Genomic DNA, 12,159 nt, shown 5'->3' with positions numbered 1-12,159 from the left:
AGAGAACCCGACACATCACCCGGACTTTGTCCAGATTCTTAATGCTAATTTCACTTTTCTGTCTCTTCCATATGTAGGCTTGGGCCCTTTCCTTAGGCTACTGTGAAACTAGAAAGGTACCTGTGATGTGGAGACTCAAAGGTGAACTAAAAGCTCTGTATCACTTTTCATTTTTGGTTTGACTAGTATTTCAAGAGGATTCAGCGATTCATACATCTTACTTATCATGTTAAAAAAGTGACTGAATTATTTAGTCATCTTCTATACAGTCCTGGCATGTGAAAATTGCCCCAGACTCATGTCATAAAATGCATCACTCTGTGCGCAGTCCGTACATCTCAGTCCCTCTTTTATGCAGAGTAAAATATAGCTTTGAAGTATTACTGTGTAAATCTGCTATCTTCATTTTAACACAGATTCACTGTTAAAGGAATGATTCCATCTTTGCAGCATAGTTAGAAATCAATTTCAAAAGAAAACTCAAATTCACACTTAAAATTAGTTACTAACAACTATCACGAAGAAAAAAAAAAACAACTGTTATATGAGCCTCTTGCAGTTCTAATGTCCGTTAGCTAATTTCTCAGTTAACTCTAGTCAGCAATTTTTTCTTCTAGTAAGTACTGATGTCCTAAATTTAGAAATGGAAGAAGCAAGATAGCTACAGTTTTGATGACCTTCCCCATGCCACCACCAGCTAATCCGGTGACAAAGTCTTAAGATTAGAAAATCCATTGCCTAATTTCCACTTCAAAATTCAATCCTTCAGAGCCAATGTTGGTATTGATTGCTTACTGTCATATAAAAGCACACAATACAGCAGTCTCATGAGTGCTCAGTCTCCATATAAAAAGGATATACAGTAACATTAGCAACAATTAGAAGTAAAACCGTACAATTAACTATCATTTAACACATGAATATTATATAATATTATAAATAATTGAGATCCATGGGAATAATAAATAGACAATGTTTTTCAGAAATTTGATTTTTATTTGTGTTTTGTACCTGACATGAAAATCATTTCTGAAAAGATTATAACATGCCTGCAGCCCATCAGATAAGCATTTATATTCTTTCTTAAAAAAACCCTCAGCAATAAAAATAAAGAGTTTTCAAAAAATTCTAAGAAAATAGTAGTTTTAAGACCAAGGCATTTTTAATAGCAACCTTTCTTTTAACTATATAATGTGATTACTTTAAGTTTTACCTCTAGGTTTAATTGTTGAGGAGATAAGAGGAAGCACAACATGATAGATATGATCTGCCACAGTAATAAGTGAAAASCTGGAAAAAATTGACATTTGAAGAGGGGGAGAAAATGCCAGGAAATATTCATCTTTTATTCAGAATCTCTTCTGGGAAGCTTATTTTCCCTAACTAACTCTTGGAATGTTGTCTATACTTTGTATTACCTGTCTAGGGTTTCATTCATTAAATTAGAAGAATAACTAGTTACATACAAGTAATCCCTCCCTTCTTCTACCCCTTCCTCCCTGGCCCCCCAGCTGAGTGGTTTCTGAGTGGTTCTTTGCTCTGTTCCGTTTTATGGCAAGTCACGCTTAGTCCTTTGTATGTGTGCATATATATATTACATATATATCTAGGTAAACTGGGAAGGGGTTAGTTAGGTGACTGYACTAAAAAAACTCGAAAACCTACTTACTCCATTTCTTCTTGGCAAAACACTACCTTAGAGAGATTCTAGTCTCCTTAAGCAGCGCTCATTCACTATGTATTTGGTAGAAAATGGATATCTTGGACCAAATCCCAAGGCCTGTTAGAACAGCCTCTGCAAAATAAAGTACTCTTAAACCCTGTTCATTTAAACAGCAAAGTGCTCTGTATGCAGAGGGATCGTTTGTGCCTAAGGACCACTTAGCCTTTCCTGCACCAAGCTGCACCCRCCCTGCTGACATCTCGCTGAGTGGCGGGTGGCTGCAGGGTGCCTGTGCACCTCTGTGATCCTTTTGTGTTGCAGTTTTCCAGCCTGATGCTATGCTGGAGAGGGGTGATCATAGCTGGAATCCTCAAAGACGACTTTCTAAGTTTGAAGTCCTTATTTTACTATCTACACTCACAGATATAAACCCTGGATAAAACTGGCTCTGTATGTGTACACAGATGCTTTATATCCTGACCTTATATCACTTTTAGATCTGCAGAGCTTGACAGTTTTGAAATTAATGATGTAATGTCTTTATCCGGAGTCTGATGTAACTTCTAAAGATACGTTTTAGGAAATGGTGAATTGAGCAGCATAAGAGCTCTCTCTTTCTTAAGAGATCATACAACTGGGGAGCAATATATTATGACCTTCAGATGCTAATGTATTCAGATATTCCAACTGCAGTCATTTCAAATGATATTGGAATTTACTTTTGAATTAAAAACTGATTTCAGCATGTTCCATGGATAAAACACATTAATGTTATGATGTGGAGTAAAACTGTGTTGTCCTGCCTGATAGCCTTTCTTGTTTGGCTGGAAACCACAGTGGCTCAGAGCACTGTTTCYTTACTGTTAGAGACAGAAATATGTTCAGTTCTGTATTTAACATTTTAAGCCCTTTCTCTATACTGTATCTGTAAAAGATAACGAATTCTCGCTTCTGTTTAAAACAACAGCTCTAGGCCTCAGCAGTGTGCAGTGTATGAGGTCTTCTGTAGATGACTGGCTAGATATCCAAGAGAAGGTTTCTTCAAGGAAGAAGGAGGAGGATACTTAATGTTTGTCCTCTAGCTTCACAGATATGAAGCTCTTGGTATTGCTATGTCTGCTAGATCCTGAGAGAAGACATTCAAAATGACAGACTGTTCTGGTGGGGCACAGTAGGGTGAAGATGTTAATAAGGGGCGTTGGTTAAGAATGACTCATGCTGCCAGTTGCCTTTTCCCTCTCCTCTCCTCTCCTCTCCTCTCCTCTCCTCTCCTCTCCTCTCCTCTCCTCAGAGGCAAGGTTTCACTCCCTTCTCTAGGCGGGACTAATCTGAGGAATTCCTGTAATATCTGATATCTTATAACATAATTTCTTTAGGAAGAAAGAGAGAAAAAAAAACAGTTTTGTCTGTTGCACAGTCAGGATTTGATGCTTGGGCTACCATGTCCCAGTTGATGTCTTAATGGGGCCTAGGAAATAATATTTCTGCACTAGGAAATAACAACCGTACTATAAAGACTTGCTTATTCTCTTATGTTCTCTTTTAAATATATATAAGGCAACAATCCAGAAAATTCATCATTGCATCAAGAAAATCAGATTTTAATGTCAGGAAGGAAAGTAAAAATGCTCTTGCCAAGGGAAATTGAAATCCATTTATCATATTAAAAGAAATGACTTAAAAAAATTTATACACTTAACATCTTTTAGAGGCAGTACATCTTTCTAACAGGACACAATTTTAAACTAAGAGTTTTGTGACTTTTTTGCATATTTTATGAATATTATGTAGATTTTRTCTTGCCCTAAAACCTCCAGCATATACTCAGGAATCTTTGCACTTTATTTATATTGAAAAAAAAGCTGAAGTGTAGTGATGCTTAGGTTATTTTTCTCTCTCTGCACAAACTACATGATCTGCATCTTATACATCTTGTGTTTGGTGCAGTGTGCTGTGACGTGGTTGTTTACGCATTGGCTCTTTATCAGTTTGGTTGTCTTTGCTCACCCTGTTTGCTTACTTTCTTCACCTCGGATTTCAAATGTTAAATGTTTTTAAGATGAGAAGAGTAACACTGAAAATGACATCTTGATGACAACATTTATGCTCTACATTGATTTTCATACAAAATGTACTAGTGGAAACAGAGCCTAAACACCACTGCCCATGTTTGTTATATCATTTGTAACAAGGTCAACTCTATACAAGAAACATCAAGCTGTGTTATTTCTGCTTCGAATATTATTAGCATTAATAACTATTCTGTAATGAACAAGTGTGTGGCAATTTTGTTGCTGATGCATGAAGCAGAATGCAATCCTGCTCGTTCTTGCTCTGCTACGATGGCCACAATGGCAAATGTGCAAGTGTCACGAAGGCAGGTTCACACAGCTTTGAGGAACATGCAGTGAGTAAACAAAGGCACTGTAGAGACTCAATTTTTGTAGCCTCTTTCTCAAACATATTAACAACCCCTTAAGTGTACTGTCAGAGTTTAGGTAATAACAGTAAACATTTTCTTTTCTGTCACTCTTTTTGGACAGGTTTTGGTGATGGTCTGCTTGTTTATCATTCCTTCTGTTTGCTATGCTCTTTATTAAACTATTTCCAGCTTGCTCAGTGCAACTTTGGAATTATCAAGGCATGTCATAGCTGGCAAGTGCGAGTGTTTTACCTTGCTGCTGCTTTTCCATTTTGGGAGTAGAGCTATACAGTTATGACAGTTTGCTTGTTATTAACCTTTGATTGCTGAATTTTGCTTGCTAAGATGCAAAAAGCAAGAACATAAAGGTAATTTTAATTCTCTCATCCTTACTGACTTCACAGACTCTTTCTCTTCTTGCCTGTTTGTTGTGGAATAAGCCCTCGCATTTTTGATTCATTCCCTTACATCAATGTGTTCTTTCAAATCTCTTCCAAAAGCTCATTTATTCTCAACAACTTGTTAACCAAACAGTCGTTTCTTCTTTTCTATTATTATTTCTATTTCATCTGTCCTTTCATAAACCTGGTTTGCAGTCTTTCCTTCTCTCTCTCTTTCTTTTCTTACTTCTTTCATTGTGCTCATTTTCATAACTCATTTTATTGTACTATTTAAAAATATGTTTGGAGTGCCTTAGCCAGAGGTGCCCTTTGTATAACAGGAAAATCATCAGTCAGAATCACTAAAATAAAGCCAAATCTACAATGCAGAGTTCAGATGCTTTCTTTGCATGAAGTAAAATCAGACATATAGTTCTTCATTAACGCTTGCTCCAGGGTCCCATCCTGGAGATTGTGGAAATCCATAGAAATCTCTCAGTTCATTTCACTGAGCTTTGGTGATCAAAAGACAGATCCAAGGCCAGAGTGAGCAAATGGAAAGGCTATATAGAAGGAAAAGTGGACTAGAAGAAAGAAGTGTGTCCAAGGTAATAATATGTGAGAGATGTGCATTTGTCATTCTGTTGAAACATCTGTTTTCATAAGCACACCAAAAAACACGACATTTTTCAAAGACAAAGTACATAAAAAAAATCTCTCTGATTAGAACTGAAGCTGTAGTGTTAAAAAACATTCTTAAACACAGAAGAATTAAAATTAGAAAAAAATGTTTATAATTTGCATAGTTCCTGGCTTACAAGTCAAACTAACGTTCAATGAATTGAGTCCTTTACTATTTTATAGAAAGATGAATACATTAAAAGTATTAGATGCCTGTATCTTTCTATTATCCTTTGAAATACATATTTTCAAGTTCGTCAATGTTTGATCACTTGTCTTTTGTTAATTCCACATTCCCTTGRAAGTGATAACTGAACCAGAATATACATTCTTCTGAAATTCTTTTGAAACCAAGAAGAGGCATTTCAGAACAGATAAAGTTTAGGAACTGTATGCAATAACACATAGTAATTTAAAATTGAATTTAAGATCATTTATGTTGTCCTATTCATTTTCTTCTAGCCTTTTAGGTTTGAAAGAGGAACATACAGACCACAAAATGAAAAATATTCATGTACCAGTCACATATTTTCATGTATAATGTACAAAAAGTTTCTCATACAAATCGCATTTGCTGTTATTGTAAAAGGGAATACTAAAATCTTTCAAGGAAAAATCTAAGATCATACTAAAGCTCAAAGCTAAAATTTTTCACTTATAGCAATGTGAAAATCTCATATATACCATTGAAATGGAAAAAATAAGATCCATTTGTGTTCTGAGGAAAACGGAAATTTAGAAACTATTGTTTTTCATTTACTCTGACATGACATTAATAATATGTAAGCTCAGCAATATAGACATTTCAGATATATGACTCGCTCCAGTTGAGCTTTTCAGTTAAAACAATATTGAGTTAATTTGGTTCCTGCTAATCTAGCAGATACTGGAATTAAAGTTATACACATTTTTTTTTCCCAATAACAGTCTTGGAATAGCAAGTTTAATCTTTTACAGTCATGCATATATCTTTGTCCCATTTTATTCATGAAGGGGTGAAAACCCACCATGATTACCTAGGTAGAATATTTTTGTATTTTGCTAGAAGCTTTGTAGCACAAGATCAAGTTCAATATACTTTATGACTTGCACCCCCAAAATATATGTTATGTGAATGCTCAGCTGTGGGAAGGGAAATTTCTGTAAAATACATCAGTAACCTGAAACAATTACTAATGATAGAAGAAGAATGAAAAGAAGACAAAAAGTTTCAAATAAACTCAAACAAAATGGGCTACAGATATTACTGATGAATTGTGAGATTATGTCTAGTAAATAAAAGGAATGTGGGCCTAGAAATCAATGAACCAAAATTGGTGTGTTGGAATCAATTTTAGTTCATTGATTTTGACTCCTACAACCCCCAAAGGGGAAAGGGTCTATTTTATCAAAAGCAAGAAAAGAATCACAGTACTCACAGCAACTGATCTGGGATTTGATTACTGAAACAATCTTTTCTTTCTCACTCACTGCATGATAGCATAAGAGATTCTTAATATTTTACTTTGAAATTAACTCAACATCCTCAAGTGGATTTTTATATGGAAAGAAAACATTAGAAATGGGTTTTGCACTTAGCCTTTAAAAATTTGTTCATATTTCTGTAATTCCTTTGAGTTCCTTGATGATACCCTATCATAAGTTTCTGCATGAACTAGCAAGCTGAACAACGCCAATATTTCTTGTGTGTCATTAAGGCAGAAAAAAATAAAATCTGTCTGCATCTAAGAAAAACTGACTGCCCTTGCTGATGTCTGCGATGACATCTTCCTCACTGTTGTCACTTCAGCCTGCTAGATCAAAGCTTATGGGAGTATACTCGCCTGTTTTACTCATACCTTCACTAAGCTTCAAATACCTTCTGTAATTCAAAATCCCAGAGGCTGAMGCACCCTGGTTCAGGGAATGTAGTTATACTGAGGAGGGTCAAGTGGACTCACACGGGCTGGGGTGTTCCTGTTCTGCACATGCAGTTTGTTCATTTTATGGAATCTGCTGGTGAGAGTGGCTTCCAAATTTGAAAACTGAGTAGCTTCAGTTTAGTTCCTTTTAGGTTTTGACTTCAGATACGTAGCAGATAAATGGAGCCTTTAGTAAATATTACAAATTTGCAAGCAATCTCTTGCAACCCGCCTAACAGACGTCAGACTCATTGCTAAGAGTTAATCAAAGATTTAATCAAGCCACGAATATGTATAATATTTCTGTGGGGGTTCAAGGTTTGAAGGGGTTGKTTGTTGTTTGTTTGTTTTCCTGTTTTTATCTTAGAACCATTATAGTAGTGTAAAGTTTTTCAGTTATTGAGGAAAAAAAATTATATCTCACCTAGTATTGCACGTTATTACAATGTACTGTATAATACATAAAAAGTACGAAAGGATTGAAATTTCTCCATTACCTGTAATACAGAGCAGATTTAAAATAGTACCAAGAATATTTGAAAATCCTAATTAAAATGTACATTATGATTTAGCTAATAATTGAGGAAATATCTTTAACTTTTGATATTTGAGGAACTTAATTTTTCATTCTTAATTAATGCTAATTCCCCTATACACTGTCACACACATGCAGGCATATATGCACACAATACATATATGTATTTGTGTGTGTAGGTACATACCTAGTAAGAGAGAGAGAAAAAGTATGTATACAGTCGCTCTTACTCTGGTATTACTACATGAAGTTTGCAAAGAAGCATTAGAGTGATAAAGCTAAAAGTATACTTAATCCTCAAAAGGCTTTCCAGCCCTCCTCTTCTCTCCCTCTTCCTTCAATTCATTATAAGAGAAAACAGAAGTATAAAATCTTATGTAAATTTGGAATAAATAGATTAAATGTTATTCTGTGTTCAGTCATGTGCAACCCTCTCAGCCTACAATAATCAAAAATGATGAAGACAGTGATGCAGAATAACACCAAAAATACAGTGATAATAGAATAACTATCAAACATTTAAAGAAATAAACACTTACAAGAAATATATGCCTGTGTTTATTTGGTTCAGTGTAAGTAAAGTGTGCTTTCTGGAGAGCTGTGAAGTTATTGATAAGATGATATTAATTTGATTGTGTTTTAGATGGTAATTTTCTTTTCACTTTTGTAATATAGCTCCAGTATTCCTCTTTAGCAACCACAGACTTTTCCCAAGACTTCTGTTACAAATATTAACACACAACACACAATTCAATAAAACTTCCATTTAATCAATCATAAAAATAGATCTGCTGGTTTTGGCTTCATTGTCATGTTATAGTAATGGTTAAGACATATGATGAACATTCGGCTAATTAAAAGCATGAGCCAGATAAAATTTAAAATGTTACAGAAGGAGAAATAAACTGCTATTTACTCCCCAGTCTGCCAAAATAGCTTTCTTTATCATCCCAGTCCAGGTTAGAGGAGGTTATGAACAAGGTCTAGGTTCATGCAAAGTGCACAAGCAGGAGGAGGAGAAATTTATTTTTTTTATCTATCTACTCTCTCACTTTACCTTTTTGTGCTCTAGTTTAGACTACACCTGCTGTGAAGAACACTCAGAGAGCATTTTGCAGGGTTAAATACCTGTAAACTTTCAGGAGGCCTGGTCAGAAGTTGGGGTAGGAATGTTATCTAGTGACATTTGAACACATCATTTAGTCACTGTTAAGGGAGTGATATATATATATATATATGAATTTTATATATATATATATATATATTTATATATATATATTTTATATATATATATTTTTATATATATATGAGTTACTTTATATATATATATATATATATATCTACATATTATATTAAGGGAGAGAACCTTGTCAGGTATGAATAGGCTTAACCCCATTACTTTGTAATGGTATAGCATAACTTCACATCAGAAAAGGTTCTAATCCTCAGTGTCATCTGTAACAAAAATAGCTCTATGCTGTGTATATGCTACAGGCTACGCACTATCTCCTTCAGTTATGAAAGGCAGGAATGAAAAAGGAATATAGTAGTCTTTGTATATGGTATATAAATAGAACAAACAGAACCATAACTAAGGTTTTTACACTGCATGCTCGTCTCCGAGGAGAATGATAAGATCTATTATAGTCTTGTTACAAATACACAAAATTATTTAGCTGCGAATATAMTATGACTAATGAGTAGTGCTAGGTTGGCACCCCAAAACTTTTTTCCTATATTGAGATGAATTATAGAGCATATACTGTATATACTGTAATCATTTCCAAAAAAGTAAACATGTGATACAGACCTCATATCCATCTTTGGGCCAATCAAATGTGTTTGATGTTAAAGCAATGTGAGGTAGATGTTTCAAACTTCAGAAATTCAGTCTCTTGAACTGGACATTCTGCAAGGACTCAGAATATCCTGACACTATTTCTGAATTTAAAACTGATCTGCTATGTGAAATTGCACAACATCATGTGTTGTGTTGCATTATGCTGCCTCACCTGCTGCCTTCACACTCTCTTTGTACATCTTACCTATTTTAATTGCAGTCTTAATGCACATACATTCTCTTGGTGTACATATACAGTTTTTTTWAAAAATGTTTTTAAAGACCCTTGCATTCTTGGTCAGGGCCTCAAAACAAAGAGAAATAGTAAATACTAGCATACTTCAGTATGTTAGTTCCAGAGGTATCTTATACATTTAATCTACCAAGTAACACTTTCTTTTGTAGTACCAAAACCAGTGTAATCATAGACCAACCATCTCCACATAGCTCACCTTCAGTTTTTATTAAGAGGATGACAAACAATCCCAGGTGATAATACTTTTTCAGTTCTTGGCAGTTTGTGATTTCAAATAATTACACTATATTTGTCACTGCTCACTGTCACTATATCAGTCAAATGTTCCTTTCTGGATGTCAGAATCAATTTTTGACTTTAAAGCTGGCACATCTAGCAACATGTGCTTGTCCCTAAATATATTCTGTAGTCAGTGGCTAGAAACCTATACCTTTTCAGATTTTCCTAATGAGAAACTTTGTCTAAAGGATGTGACATAGSAATAGTAGGAGATGACGCAACATGAACAAGCAGAGAACTTCTGCTTTCAAGTCCATCACAAGTAAAATTTCAAAATACCTCGGTTACTTTCATAATTTTTGTCTAGCATATGCCAGCTGACCAACTATTTGTTCTGGACAAACCCCATCCACTATAGGCAGCTTTTCCTAAAACAATGTTTACTAATGATCACTCCTCCAAAGTCCTATCAACCAGTTCTGCTTATAAAGAAACTCAGCACTTCGACAGACACGATCTTGGAAATCTAGTTGAGAGGTGTAAGGTGTGATTTTCAAAGTTGTTTAATTCTACCTTTCTGAGTTGTCTCACACCAAAAAAATATTGTAGTTATGTGAGGGTTTGTGATCCAGTGAAGTTGGTGTAAGCTAATGTGTTTAACGGACTAGATTCAAATCATCAGTGACCATGTCGCTTGTTCTGGAATTAGATCGATCAGAAAGCCATTTCTTATAAAAGTATCTTTGGCTGGGGACAAATAATTTGGTGCAGATGCCTATATAGTCTTGGAGATATGATTAGAGATACTTTAAGGAGAGACAAGCCCTAGTGCATTTTATACTTTTTTTTTTTTTTTTTACTATTGAGATGCCTATTTAGCCTGTTTCTGAATGCATATGAATGCATAGCTATATTGAAATGAGTGGAATCAAGATTTAATTCCCTTTTATAGGGTGTTTTAAATGTAAATTCAAAAAAGTACATGGGAGACTGTAATACAACAGATGAAATTCTTAGGCTCATTTAGATTTGTCAAAAATAAATAGATTTTTCCCAATTCTGTTAACAAAACACATGTTCAGAATAAACATCCTGCAGCCATTAGTTAACAGAGCAGACTTGCCAGATATCAATGAAATACGTGGGCAAAAATTATTTTGTTTGAATTTTAATAGATTTCAAACCTGAGTGTCTGAAGCCAAGGTCTTAATATTTCTTTATTGAGGTTCCTAAATGGAAGWTCTTTGAATGATGAGATAATGCCGAGTAACCCCAGCATTGCTGAAGTCAGACGAAAGGCTCATGGTCATCAGTCATCATGGGGGTACAAAGAGTTATTATTACAGGAAAGGAGAGCACATGAAACATCACAATCATAGATAGTGTTTGTCTGCTGTGTAAACGTGGCAAAGGAGAAAGAGGTTTTAGAATATAACCCCAGGAATGGAACTTCAGTGAACACAAAGAAGAAAAGCTAAAGCTATAGCAGTTTTTTTCTTCTAGGACCTTCAGAACCTCCTGAAAGCATTCCATGTTTCCATTTGCATACTCGTGTGTTTGAAAACATATTCCATTTTAAAAACAAAACAAAACAAAAYACTCCAAAAACYCATGAAATATRCCTGCTCCTAGGTGCAAAGTTAAAAATTACTAATASGTAGGGGTGACATCAAACCATGAAAATGTGTTACACACTGCATAAAACACTAATTAAGGGCTGTACAAACACAAGAAGCCCAAAAAGCCTCTCTCCTCTTTCCCTCCACAGACTAATGCATGTGCCTCTGGCTGCTTCCAGTTTCTTCTGGTGGCCATTCCCAAAATCTGTTTAAGGTCCCATTGCTTAGTGTCAGGACCAAGAGAGCAGAGGAGAAGAACAAAGAGACAAAAGGTTGAAAAAGAAGGGAGGCACTGGGAAAAAGGGTATTAGGTGAGAATATTTATCTGTAGCATGGGTTTTAGAAAGAGAGAAAGCTCCTACTATCCTACAAGAAGTGCAGTTTGGAAGGATCAGTTCTTATTTTGCTACCACTGGCTGTGCACTGCAAAGGATGCTTTATACAGAAAGTGATGGGAGACAAAACTGGAGTCCCATTATGCAATTTTTACAGCATGTATCTATATTTTAATACGATTATGCTGCTCTGCAGCAGTCTACAGTGTTCATTTATCTAGTCAGGTGCTTGATATGGAGCTTTCTTCTTTTAACTAAGTTCCTAGCTTTTTTTATAGATGGGAACACTGTGTGCTGTATGGCAAGAT

This window comes from Rhea americana, unplaced genomic scaffold (genome assembly GCF_003343005.1).
Source record: "Rhea americana isolate MKP2758 unplaced genomic scaffold, rheAme1 scaffold_123, whole genome shotgun sequence".
Lineage (NCBI taxonomy): Eukaryota > Metazoa > Chordata > Aves > Rheiformes > Rheidae > Rhea > Rhea americana.
This window is presented reverse-complemented; position numbering follows the sequence as displayed.